The 12923-nt window shown below is 38.2% G+C and overlaps 1 long non-coding RNA gene across 1 annotated transcript; it reads right to left on the bottom strand.

The window, feature by feature from the left end:
- Positions 1–7305: 7305 nt before the first annotated feature.
- Positions 7306–10833, bottom strand: LOC103918139. Its single transcript, XR_663669.1, has 5 exons — positions 10723–10833; positions 9650–9752; positions 9037–9102; positions 8260–8362; positions 7306–7676 (listed from the first exon to the last, which is right to left on the bottom strand). It is a non-coding gene; the product is annotated as an uncharacterized LOC103918139 (long non-coding RNA).
- Between the last annotated feature and the right edge of the window lie 2090 nt (positions 10834–12923).

The following is a 12923-nucleotide window of genomic DNA, read 5'->3' as shown; positions in this document are numbered from 1 at the left end:
TATAATACAGGAGACTGTGTTCCTTTTGTTTGATACAAATTATTAACAATCTGTTTAATTAAAAATAGTTTATACATTTTTGATTTATAATTATTAGGGTGGTTGTTTGCAGTTACCTGTTTTTACTGACTGGCCCCTCTACAATGATCCTAGATAGGCTATGTACGTATGTGGACACACACATACGCCACGCACACATTCCTGTATGTATGCATGTGCGTATTTTATATATGTACATATGTGTGTACGTATGTGTGTATATATTAATATACAGACATACACACAACTGTGTGTATATACCTACACTTACATGTAGGAGTATAGATATAGAGCTATATATATATGTATATATGTAAAATCACTTTCAGGAACAATTGTAAACTTTCTTATTACAAAATGAGTAAGCTTAGCTTGTGTCCAAAGCTGACTACATTAGAATAAAATGATTTAAGGTCCATAGGCTTTAAATACAGTATGTACTGTATGTGCATAATGCTTTGTGAATACTTAGATTTAATTTTATTAAAATATTATTCTGCTTCAAATGTTGTGTTTATTTTAGAAGGAACTGACCTTTTTATTACTGTTTTTAAATATTTAAAAATGTTCACATGATTTTCTAATCTTAAAGCTTTAATGTGAAATTCCTCTAGGAAGAGAACTGGTTTCAGAAAAGCATGTAACCCAGTTAGTGGGGGAGCAGTTAAATTTCAACTAAAACCAAATTAAACCCTCTGTTCTAAACCGGTGCTAGAGAGTAATGCAATAGTGGTCAACCCTCAGATTAATAGATACATATATTATATGTTGGGGTCAGAATGATACATAACGTTTTTAGTCATGCACATCCAGTAGATAAACCCAAGGTGGCTGAATCTTCTCTCATTTAAAATTAGCGTGTTGAGCTACTGAGCAAGGCTCTGCTTTACCTTTGCATACAAAGATACAAAAATGAATTAACTGAATACCTTTGTAAGTGAAAAGAGAAACCAACCCTTCCCATACAAGGTCAAATTTTCTTCTGCCTCACGCTACTGTTGATTGTTGAAAGGTCCAAATGCTACAACGTGCTGACTGCTCTTCCTTCTACCGTGATGACGGGAGGTCTGCGCTGCTTAGTGCCTTGCAGGATCAGATCCTAGGTGACAGCATCATTGGGCCAGTCAGAATCTCTGCCTGCATACACTCCATTGAAACAGGAGTGCTGAATAACAAAGTGAAATAGCTTCTGCTTTTTTTTTTTTTTAATAGCAAGCATTAACAACTTTGCTCTATCTCAATCTAGTAACTAATATTAATGTCTGTTGCAAAGAACAAGCTAGCACATTTTCTAAAAAAGTATTTGTGGTTATGCTGCATTTAAAACAGTCTGGTATAAATTAAAAATAAAATTAATGAAAAAGTATAATGCATGAGCATTGCTTTACAAAATGCCTTTTGTCCAATTTTATCACTTGATATTTCACATTAATGCAAAGAGACTGAGCAAAACAGGTGGACTGGGGAAGGAGTGCTGAGGAAGAGGAAAAGCGACAACTATTTCAATTAGTCCGAGTGAAGGAAAAGCTCCATCCCTTACTCCTTGGCTCAAAGAGGCTTTGTTCCTTCCTTTCTCTTTGCCTGTATTTATCGAGAAGAAAAATCTCAAATGGGGGCAACTAAGGGAGACTTTGCAGTTATGGAGATTCTAAGCTCCCTAGACATCTGCCAATGAATGAAGAACAAAACACGGAAGATGACAACTTGGTTGGCAATACTCCAGCTGCCCCTTCCTTGCCAAGAAAGATCTGCCTTCTCAGATACCTTCTTTTCTTGTTGAGGTACCGTGAAGCAGATGAAGACCCACTGCTTCAAGCTTTTTTCTTCTAGAGACAGGTACAAACCATTGTTTTTGGAAATGTGTTAATTTTCTAAACAGCAAAAATTGTCTCGCTTATTGTTTGGGGTTTTTTTCCTGGGCAGGGTTCCCTTTAAGCCCAGTCTGTTTCTGACTTGATAGAAATGGGTCTGTGTTATCCAAATCAAGCTGGGAATAACGTAAGGGTTGCGTACCCACACATCACAATACACAGCTGTAACATATCCATAGAGGCTTTCAGGACTTTAGGAGATAAGTCTTGGTCTTGCTTGAGCTTAGGAACACTCATCTTGGCTATTTACATTTAAAACCTGTGACTACAAATATGTATAAATTATAACTTGTAGATACAGAGAAGTATCCTGGAAATTCAAGAACAGCTAATGTAGCTGAAGTATCAAAGCAATTGGGACAATCACTCCAAATGTGAGAGGTGAGATGGTACAGAGCAGAACTCTCCATGAAGTCCATTAGCTTCCACCAGCTGTGGGTCTAGTCCAATGTTTAAAGCAAACGATAGTGTTGCTTTTCAATATTTAAGCTGTGCAGCAACCTGCACCATTTGCATGTGCATGTCCATCTACATGCACAGATTTACAGTAATACACATAAATCACGTGTCTTGACCTACCTAACTCTGCTGTTTCCAGGAAGCATGTGACCAATTGCATGCTTTTCTCTCCTTTCACGTTCCCACCCTTTGTTCACTCAGCGAACACGTGTTTTCTGGTCCCCCACCTCACAGCTGCTGCCCATGGATGAACCTGCCTTCCCTTTTCCTGCTGCAGATTGTGTCCTAGCAATCTCCTCTCTCTGGTGAGCGCAGGTCACTCATCAGAGCTTCCGCGTGACTCACCAACATTGTAAGTAACATCCAAAAAGCTGAAAAGCACTGCTTCGCATGGCCTCTGGCTGCCTGCTTGGGTAAAGCAACTTGAGTTTTGCCCACAGGTGAATTCTGTGTCCTCCCCTTTGAGAGCTGCTGAGCTAGCCTGGACGCGAACAGAATAGTGAGAAACTGCAATAGCAGCATAGCGGAAGGCAGGATTCCTCGAATGAAAGTTGTACCTAACACCACACCTGCACATTAGAAGCTTTGATGCTTCTACACTCTCCTGTTAAATATTCTTACACTGTGAACAGATGTCTACGCTAGTATTTAAGGTTTGACACTTCATATGTTGGCTTAAATCTGAAATAATTAATTCCAATGAGCCAGCAGTTATGTGTTATCACATTTTTCATCAGATTGGGAATTGGGTCTAGTGGGCACCTCCTCTCCATTCATCTACAGAATGATTTTTTCCCCATATACTGAGCTCAGTCTTAAACAGAGCAACAGCTTGTGGTTTTAACAATACTTCTGCAGACACAGCAATTGGCTTTTGGATGTTTCTAAAATGTTTTTGTGGCAATAATAGCATAGTGGCATTTTCAATATCACAGTAACAAAAACTGACTTCATTAAAGAAAACCTAAGAATTTTTCTCCACAAAAACTTCTGCACAGGTTCCTCAAATGCACCACATAGGTGTGATATATTTCAAGCTAGTTGTACTGAGAAATAACACATTGCAGTTTGTAATTCATTAGTACATCGCCAACTTTAAATACTCATCATTAAATACTTTTTACATTTTGGGAGTAGTATTATAGACATATTTTCCTCCTTCTTACATTTTTCAGAATCTGAAATTGATGGTATTTGGCCACAGCAAAAGCAAATGGCTTCTAAAAGGCTACAACTCCCCAAGTTCTTAGTTCCTGTAGAGGACTACAATTATATTCAGTCACCTGGAATTGACTAAAATCCAGTAAAATTTTGACAATGAGAAAAATGATGAAAATGCACAGACAGTATTTTTGAAAAAGCATTATTCATTATGCTGACATTGTACACGATTTTAGCATCTTCTGACTGTCGTATGTGAAGTTCTGCCGCGTTTTGTTAATTAAGAGATTAGGCACAATGAATTTCTAGGTAGCAAAGACTTAACTGATCAGAACTCAAAAAACTGAAAGCTGCTGCTTCCAACGAATCTCAGTTTCTAGCTAATGGCAAAGCTATTGTAAGACAGTCTTCCTTGGAAAAACTGTTAAGATTAACTTCATCTGTGGACACTCCAAGCATGACTCGCACTTTAGTTATTTAAGGTTAAAAAAAAAGCCCGCATAGTTAAACTGGCATCAAATGTTGATGCATGAAGCAGAAAAATCTGTTCTGCTCAATACACCAGGTTTTTTTAGTTTTTTCATTCAGACAGGCTTTTAGAACAGGGTAATTCTATTCTTTTAGCATTCTTTCAACCTACATGAAACCAAGCCATTAAAAAAGTTTTAGTAAAACGTATGATATCCACAAGAGCTTAAGGATAAGCCTCATAGCCAGAAATAAACGGTAGATATCAAAATTTAGTATCTTTTAACATCCTAATCCTTCACAGAAGGTTAGTGAAGACATGAGACAAGCCTAATCAAAGATAACTGCAATTCAAACGTCAGCATTTACTCCGCGTTTTGAAACCTGTAGTTGCCAGGTATTTCCAAGAATGAGAAAGTGGTGGCCCAGCAGATGAGACATAGGAATTCACACAGCGGGTGTTACATTCAAGGAGGCAGTTGGAGGCAACCAACCACCCCTCTTCAGTTCTGATTCTCAGAGTTTAATCTTCTCTTTCACCGAGACTGACATTTCTGAGGCTCAGCACCCGTAGCACTGAGCTCTTCTGAGAAGGAAGCAACGCTTGTCACTGAGCCCTGCTACCATGCAGGCTATACATTCACTGCACCGCGTCTGTTGCAGAGTAAGGAACTTTGCTTGTAGGAAATTGCTGCCAAATTAATCTTGTGCTATCCTTGGTCAAGTCCAGATTAATTATGTTCAAGTCAGAGAGAGCTGCCCTCCACTTCTGGACAAACAGAGCCTCCGGATTCGGTATGAGTTAACAGCGGTGTACTAAGGGCATTACAGTGACCGACAAAGCAGGAAACACGGACCTGGTGCCTGTATTCACTAACAGGAGCAACTACAAAGTGAATTAAAATGGGTCTGATAAGCGAGGTCTGTCTGCTGAGGCTACCTGTTTGTGGGTTTGGGGTTTTTTGTTTGGGTTTTTTTGATATATTTTTTTAATTATTATTTTATTTTGGTTTGTTTTTAGACTGTGATTTGCGACGCTATTCAAACCCACACCGTTACTTGCAGCTGCTCCACAAGGTTGCAGTCATGCATTTAGTAAAGTTTCCAGAGTGGGTGGGGGATTTCCCCCCCCCTTCCTTTTTTGCACCCAAACGAAAATGCAAGCTCAACACTCCCTGTTAGTTTACTCTTACCTCATTATCACTAATGCAAACCCCACTAAAATACAGGGGGATGCACTTGTTCGATCTGTAGTATCTAGCAGCCACACACAATAAGCAACGGACCTAGTCTCACTTTCAAATTTAACGTCAATTTTTTAATGAAAATACTGGTAAATTGTAAAATTGATTCAGACTGGAGACAGACTTGGTATGCAGCCATTGGCATATTTTCAACAGCTGTCCAGACACAAAATTAATTTTTAAGTAGCTTCTTCCTTACCTGGAATAAAAAGAGCATGGAGAAGGGCCTTTAACGTGATTACCCTGAACCTAAAATTTCCCTCAGTTTTATTAGGAATGATATGTACTTATGTCATACAGCAGTCCCGGTGGCACTTATATACTACATCTACTCTATACATCTTTTTTTTTTTTTCCCCCTAGACTTGAAAAAGAGTGTATTAGAAATTAAACAGCAAATAGCTTAATGAGAGAAAAAATAAACAAGATCCACAGAATAGATCACCCATGAAAATTAAGACCCAGTTTTATCAATGACACTAAAGGAGCATGTCCCAGAGCTCGTAATTGCACAAAGGCATCGCTATGGCAAGCTTGCTTTTTCTCACTGTACCTCTATGTATGAGTAGTAGCTAGAACTGCATTATTAATGAAGAAACATTTTTCTTCATCTAGCTACTTGGGGGTTTTTTAATGCCCACTGGGGAAGTTCTTTGATTATTAATGAATGCAGAATACGGCTATTCTCTTTGGAATGGAAATTAGATGGACCAAATTAAAGCCTCCCACAGGAGGCATTTGCCCCTTTTATGCATTATTTACATTTTTTATACTGGAACTTTATGCTATTGTAAAGTTGGAAATACAAAGAAAGCTTTGAAAACTTAGTCTGGATAAATACTTCACTACTATGAGCTGTAGCAAATCCTGTTTGTATAACAGGTTTTTGTATAATGCAGTTAATATAAGTTATTATTTTGCTTTCAGAAAAAAATCTCCCGGAAAATTGTTTACTGTACAAATAAAAGCACTTGTACACTGCACATATATCCAGTATTTTATATGACCAAGAAAACTTATTTGCAAGAAATCTAAATATGCACAAATAAATGTAATGCACTATTTCAGTCATAAGCGACAGGATGTGAACACTTCATTTGTGACTGACTTGAATTTAGTTACTATAATGCAAACATCACTAACAGGGATCCAAAAAGGTTGAATATATCTGTACCAAAAACAATGAGCAAAAAAAAATTTTAATTATATTTAGTATACACATAACACCATGGGAATAAGCGTAAAAGCACAGGATTACACAGGACACCACTCACTGGCTTGAAGCACACAGAACAGAGACACAAAATTAGACCTTTTCAGAAAATCCTATGCAAACGGCAATCTCCATGTATCATATTGACCTTCATCCCTCAAGTGGAACTGGAAGTTGTATCCATGTCTACTCTCTCTAACTTCACCGACTGAGGAATTCAAAAATCTAACATAACATCTAGTTACAAAATCTGGGTTATAAAGCTGACAATTGCTATCCATTGAGGCGCAAATTTTCACATGATATTTTGATGAAAAGTGCTGTCTAAGTATCTGTCTTCAAGCCAGACACTTCCATTGCTTGAATTATTTTCTTTTACAGAATTTAGAGTGAATCATGGAATGGGTTTAGCATGCAAGACCTATTCAGCAAGTGATTTTACTGATCCAGATGCATAGCCATTGAAAGCTTTTGAGACAAGCTGAGCTCTTAAAAAGAAAAAACAAACCAAACAAACAAAAAAACCCCAAAAAACCCCAAACAAACCCAAACAAACCAGAACACCACACCCACAGATCTCCTTGGGGAAAAGCCTTAGGTGGAATTATAAAAATACTATCAGTTGAAGGCCATTCCAGCTGTATTCAAATAGTATTATCTGAGCTTGCCTCACAAAAAAAACACTGTCTTGCAACAAGCTGGAGCAGTAAGAAAGTTTTACCTAGAACATTTTGGCTTTTTAATGGAGTCCACTGATCTAGTTTCTCCAAACCAGCAGAATTTTTCAGAGTATGCCATCCGAGACTGTATGACACTACTAATCAAAAAAACGCATATGGCATTTAGGGTATCTGATGTTTTATTTGTGTAAGCAAGCTACCCATCTATAAGACACAGCCTATTACATATGACCATAAGCTTTTCCTTTTCATTAAGCTCTTGAGCTTAACACAGAAATTTACTTGCCTGGAATTATACATGTACAGATAAAAAAAGCCATGCTTCTAAATATAGTAAAATGCAAAAGATATTTATTGCTGCGAATCGTGCACTTAAAAATCGAAGTATTCACTCAAAGCACGTTGTCCCATTAAGCAGGAAGGTTAAAAGCTCTACAATAGCTTCCATTCACAGCAGCTCTTCCAAACATGAACTTTGACAGGTTGATCCTCTTTTCCTCCAGCAGTTCAGCACTCAGAATGCCATGGTGCACTGCAAGGACTAGAAGAGGAAGTAGTAAGCAAGTCAGTGTCTGGAGATTTTGGAAGTGTGACAAGTACAATTACACTAACCATCAGCAAGATGCAAAAGGAATGGCCTACTTCGATCCTGACAGATGGAGGGACCCACAAATTCAAATATTAGAAATAACTTATCTACTAGATGAAAAGCATTCACAAAATTGTATGAAGAGATAGTCGAGGCTGTTTCTGCTTTTGGGTTTTTAGCAACAAAACCAATTCCTCAATCTCACTTCATAGTATTAGTTAGAGCATGCCCAAAAATTATTTAGCCAGCTGAACAGTTCACATCTTGCTACCTACATTCTACTGGTAACTTCCACAGTCTACTGTGGTGATCCAGCAATAACGTCCCATAGCAATAAAGTAGTTACTCCACTAACAAGCAGGACTATTCACAGTAATAACCTGCAGTAGAAGAGCAGTGAATATCAACTAAAGAATTATGCTTTCAATATTAAGATGCAAATTGAATTATATGTTAATACTAAGATAAATGTTTTTTACAGATCTTTTGATGATTTCATTACAGTTGCACACACCATCAGGAATGATGACCATACCTTTATCTTAATTTTCCTTTTGAGAAACTGTGAAAGTTTAATGGAAGCTCCGATTCCTAATGCTGATACTGCTGGTGGTCAGCTTAACATGAATGAAGCAACTCTGTAAAATTACAAAGTGCAAGACATGCAAATCAAAAAAAGCAGTTATACAAATAACAGGCCTCCATAATCAGTACCTACAACCCATTATAAATGCTCAAACAAAACTAGTATTAAAAGTTATCCGTTTAAGAGAATTTAAAATTCAAGTTTCTCATAATCACCAGAGGTTCAAAGTGATACCAAGATTCCACTGAAGTCCTAGTATGTGCAAGGATATATCCTACATGGATATCATAATTCTGCAAGTTTCTAATCTGAATGCTGAAGGGGTAATTAAAAAGCAAAAGAATCAGAAGTTTGTAATTGGTATTATTTTTAATAATTAGTTTCAGCCAAGACAGTAACCATGAATTCATTTTTTTTAATCCAATTTTAAAAAGAAACAAAAAACATTCAAGTAGCCTGATACTAAACACACACACACCCTTTTTTTTTTTTTTTTTTTTTTTTTTGAGTCACTCTACTACAGAACCAATTGATACATTAACTTACAGTCTTGGAGTCGCCTCCTTACCATCATCATTTAATTCTGAAGAGTGACAGAATTAGATTAGGCATAAAAGCCCAGTCTTCTCAACTTTGCACCTCAGAAGGCAAGGCAGTGGTGGTAACCACTCTTTAACATTGAGCTATACGTGCCTGGCTGCCATAGCAAAACACTCAGTATCTTACAATAATAGGTTCCTGACTCCAGACTGCATTAGGTCTCTGCAGTTTTTCAGCATCTACTTCGCCATCCTATAGAACAAACGCACACATTTGTCACAGTTGACAATTCACATTTAACTTGCAAAAAATATCAGTGATTTTTAATGCATTAGATTACCTGTAGCATTACATGTTAAAATGTTCTTACATTATTAAATAGTCACTATAAGAGAAAAGCGCCTGATCTAAACTGGAAGCAGTAAGCAGAACTCACTGCTTAAAGCATATCAACGGCAGTGAGCAGGTAAACAGGTAATTAAACATCCACTAAACATATTCAAAAACACTATCAAAGTTATAGCATTTTCAAATGTAAGATTTACATGTGAAGATAATCAGCAAGTTGATTAAAATGACGACACCTTTGTTTTCAATACTTAGTATCCAAATTATTAGCATTTCCACTTTGAAATAATTAATAGATGCTTTTCCTTTTACCCCTCAAATCTCCTCTTGTTATTCACCTACTGCAGGGATGTTAAGCAGAAACAGAAGCACTGAGGTTCAGAGCCTACGTGATTTAAAATATAAAGAGAAAAAAAGAAGCCCCTCTAATATAAAAATGAAGGTCACTCACCTGTCACTGGAGATCTTCCAATACATTGCTTCTGCAGATCTATGTTCTTGAGAAGGTGCGTGTTGACACCTCAGAAGCCAGAACCATCTCGTAACCTGTGGGGCTGCGCACATGACCTCTGTGAATCCTTGCCACCTTCCATTGCTCTTTTTCCCCGTACTGAACTCCTGAATTCCCTGACTATTACTCCTTTTAACATGTGACATTGCAGTGCTCATATTACCATCTGTAAGTCAAATGAATGTTAACGCAGACTCCTGGAATACAACAACTCCTATCACTATCTATTAACAACATTATAGAAATATCTACAGTATTTAATACTTCCTTTTCACAAAACACCATGTAACTTTTCAAAGCCAGCACATCCCATACATATCTACAAAAAATAGGTTTAGTCGCACAACATGTATGAGCCTGCCCTCTTTACTTTAAAAATTGTATGACCTTAAAGAACATAAATGTCAGATTTGGGACCTCATGCCAGAAGAAATACCTTGCAAAACACGCATCAACCATTCTGGAAACTCCAGTTCCTTGGGATGCTAACCTGGGAAGTTATATGTCTGCCTTATACTTTTCCAGTCAAGCTCCATATGCAGTACAGAACAAAGTCAATCAAAATCCTAGTCTCAAAAGTTTCACAACTGGCTTTTAAGGTTCTGTTATCTGCATACAGAATTATAGCACTAACACGTATAATAAGGTACAGCGAACCTGAAGAAGAAACATTATTTTGAGATGGCAGTGAGAATCTGAACATGAACTGCCAACATATTTTGATTAATTTTATCTTATTAAACAGCAACATGTCTATCAAGTCTGTAGTACTGTAAACTCTACTGTCACCTATAATTATAATTATCGTTGAAAACTGTACATTTTACCTGAAGAAGAATGATTATCACCGGGAACATCATGCTAAGGTATTTCTACTGAAGAAAAAAAGCATGAAACAATACTAGGGTTGTTTTCACAGCTGATTATATAGTTATATTGTTTATATTATCTTACCTGTCCAGCAATAGCACTGAAGTAAGTCAACATGGGGTCAGCAGCAGCAGAGTAAGTGCCAGCATATGCAGAACATCCAGAGCGTGCACCGTGAGGCATATTTGGTACCACTCCTGGCACTAGCTGTCCCATTGTCACTGGCATTCCAGGCATCTGTAACTGTGATACTTTAGGAGAAAGAAAAAAAAAAAAAAAAAAAGTTCAGTATCTTCACCTTGATAGCCTGAAATGCTTCAACTTTACAAAAAAAAATGTACCTTATGCATGATTAAGAAATACCTGTTGCACTGTTTATTTCAAAAAATAAATCCGTTTCAGACTCAGTCCTACAACTGGATTTATTGTTAAATGACCTCCATTTAAAGGAGTTTTGAGAACACTTGGTGACAAAACAGAAGAGTACAACTCCAGATACACTTCCACACACCTTTGACTGCATTACCAAGGAAGCTTTCTAAGGAAAAAAAAAAAAAAAAAAAAAGTTATATTATACTGCTAGGTTTTGTTTTCCTTTGGAGGTTTGTGGGTGGAGGTGGTTTTGTTTTTAAACAGATATCTTGTGGGCATTAGCGATATTTCTGCAGGACACTGTAGTCATTATTTTAGCTACTCTAATAAAATTTTTAAAATGCAGTTCTGAACATTAAGTTCTAATCATCTTATTTTCCCTGCATTTGCTATTGGATCAGTCTTTCCTTTTCAGTGTTAAACTGTTTATTCAGTCACTCATCTATGCCAGGATTTCAAAGTACTTTCTTTTTATGTGGGTACCACAACAGGTGGCAGGGATTCCCTTCTTCAGGCTGGGCCACGTACAATTTGAAGTGGCTTTGAGTACCTGAGAACTACAATTTTATGAGCAGCTTATAGATTTTATTGTGCTGATATGTTGCCCTTACTTATAACAGCAAAGTAAAGCTTAATTTACCTATATTTAAACATGGGATGTTTTATCCAAGCATTTAAGTGACTAAGAAAAACAAAATACAATCACAGAGTTGAAGTTTTCCAGATACAATAACGCAAGGCTTGTCACGCTACACAATCACCCAAGAGGAAAGTCGGAGTTACAGCAACCAACAAGAAAGTGACAGAACACAAAACCCACGGCCTTGTGAAAATAAACACTGCACTGAACTAGTTAGATCAGCTAGTCTTCGGGAAAACAGAAACAGGCATCTTTTTTGTCCCAAGTTGCCAGTGTTACTCCTTAGCACAGCTGCAAACAGCTCCTGCAGATCACGTATAAAAAAGTATCTTTGTCATATTGCAGAAGCAGTCTCAGATCTATAGTCCTGAAAGAAGCAAAGCCCAACAAGCCATCACTGCCACTATTATCATCTGTGCCAGTTTTGTAACAAGAATAATTTTCAGCTGTAGCACTGAAAGGCAATTTCAAAGGCACATAAGACATTTTAGGATCCCCAAATACACAGTATCAATATTTAAAGATTTAATTTTAACTGACAATGACAAAGGAGCACACAAAGGTCCAGTTTGCTTAAGCAATACAGAAGCTGCTGAACACCAGTGTCACGAGAACTAAGCAACAAGCCTCTCTAGTGACTGTATTTACACTGAGTAGCTAAACAATTTAGAAAAATATTTTTACTTCTTACGCAGCAACCAGAAGTACTTGAGCAGCTTTCCTTTTGCTCAAAGACATGTAATGCAAAGAGCATCCAATTCTTACACTGTTATCTTTGTGCTGTAGTTGTTGTAAGCGCTTTCCCATTTTCTAACAACTACTAGTAGTGTTTCCAGCTGTACTGTTAGTCCACCCTAGAATGCTATTTTTACAAAAGGTAGCGTAGTGCCCATGACCATTGCAGCCCCCCCACTGGGCACAAGAAACACCAAATACGATACAGCTTTTTTTTGCAAAAGGGCAATAACCACCTCAAAAGATCCGAGCGGTACGTAAGCAGTGACCCCGGTCCCCCAGGGGTCCCCAACTCCTTCTGCGTAAGGATTTGCAGCTGAGGTTTATTCAGCACACGGCACCTGCTCCACCCACCGGCCCAGGGCCCACGGACGGCCCGGGTCGCTCGGCTGCAGGCGCTGCGCAGCCACCCCCCTCCCCTCATCCGCCTCGACTGCTCCGGCTCCGCCGGGTGAGCAGTCCGGTTCCGCAGCTAGCCCCGGGAGGAAACCCTTTCCTCCGTTACTCTCCACCACAGCCCGGCCCGCTCGCGTGCGCGGCAGAGAGGGGCGGCCGGAAGGCTCCCCGCCATCCGCCCCCGAGCAGGCGCGGAGGGCC

This window comes from Pygoscelis adeliae, unplaced genomic scaffold (genome assembly GCF_000699105.1).
Source record: "Pygoscelis adeliae isolate BGI_AS28 unplaced genomic scaffold, ASM69910v1 Scaffold106, whole genome shotgun sequence".
NCBI classification, from domain to species: domain Eukaryota; kingdom Metazoa; phylum Chordata; class Aves; order Sphenisciformes; family Spheniscidae; genus Pygoscelis; species Pygoscelis adeliae.
This window is presented reverse-complemented; position numbering and strand designations above follow the sequence as displayed.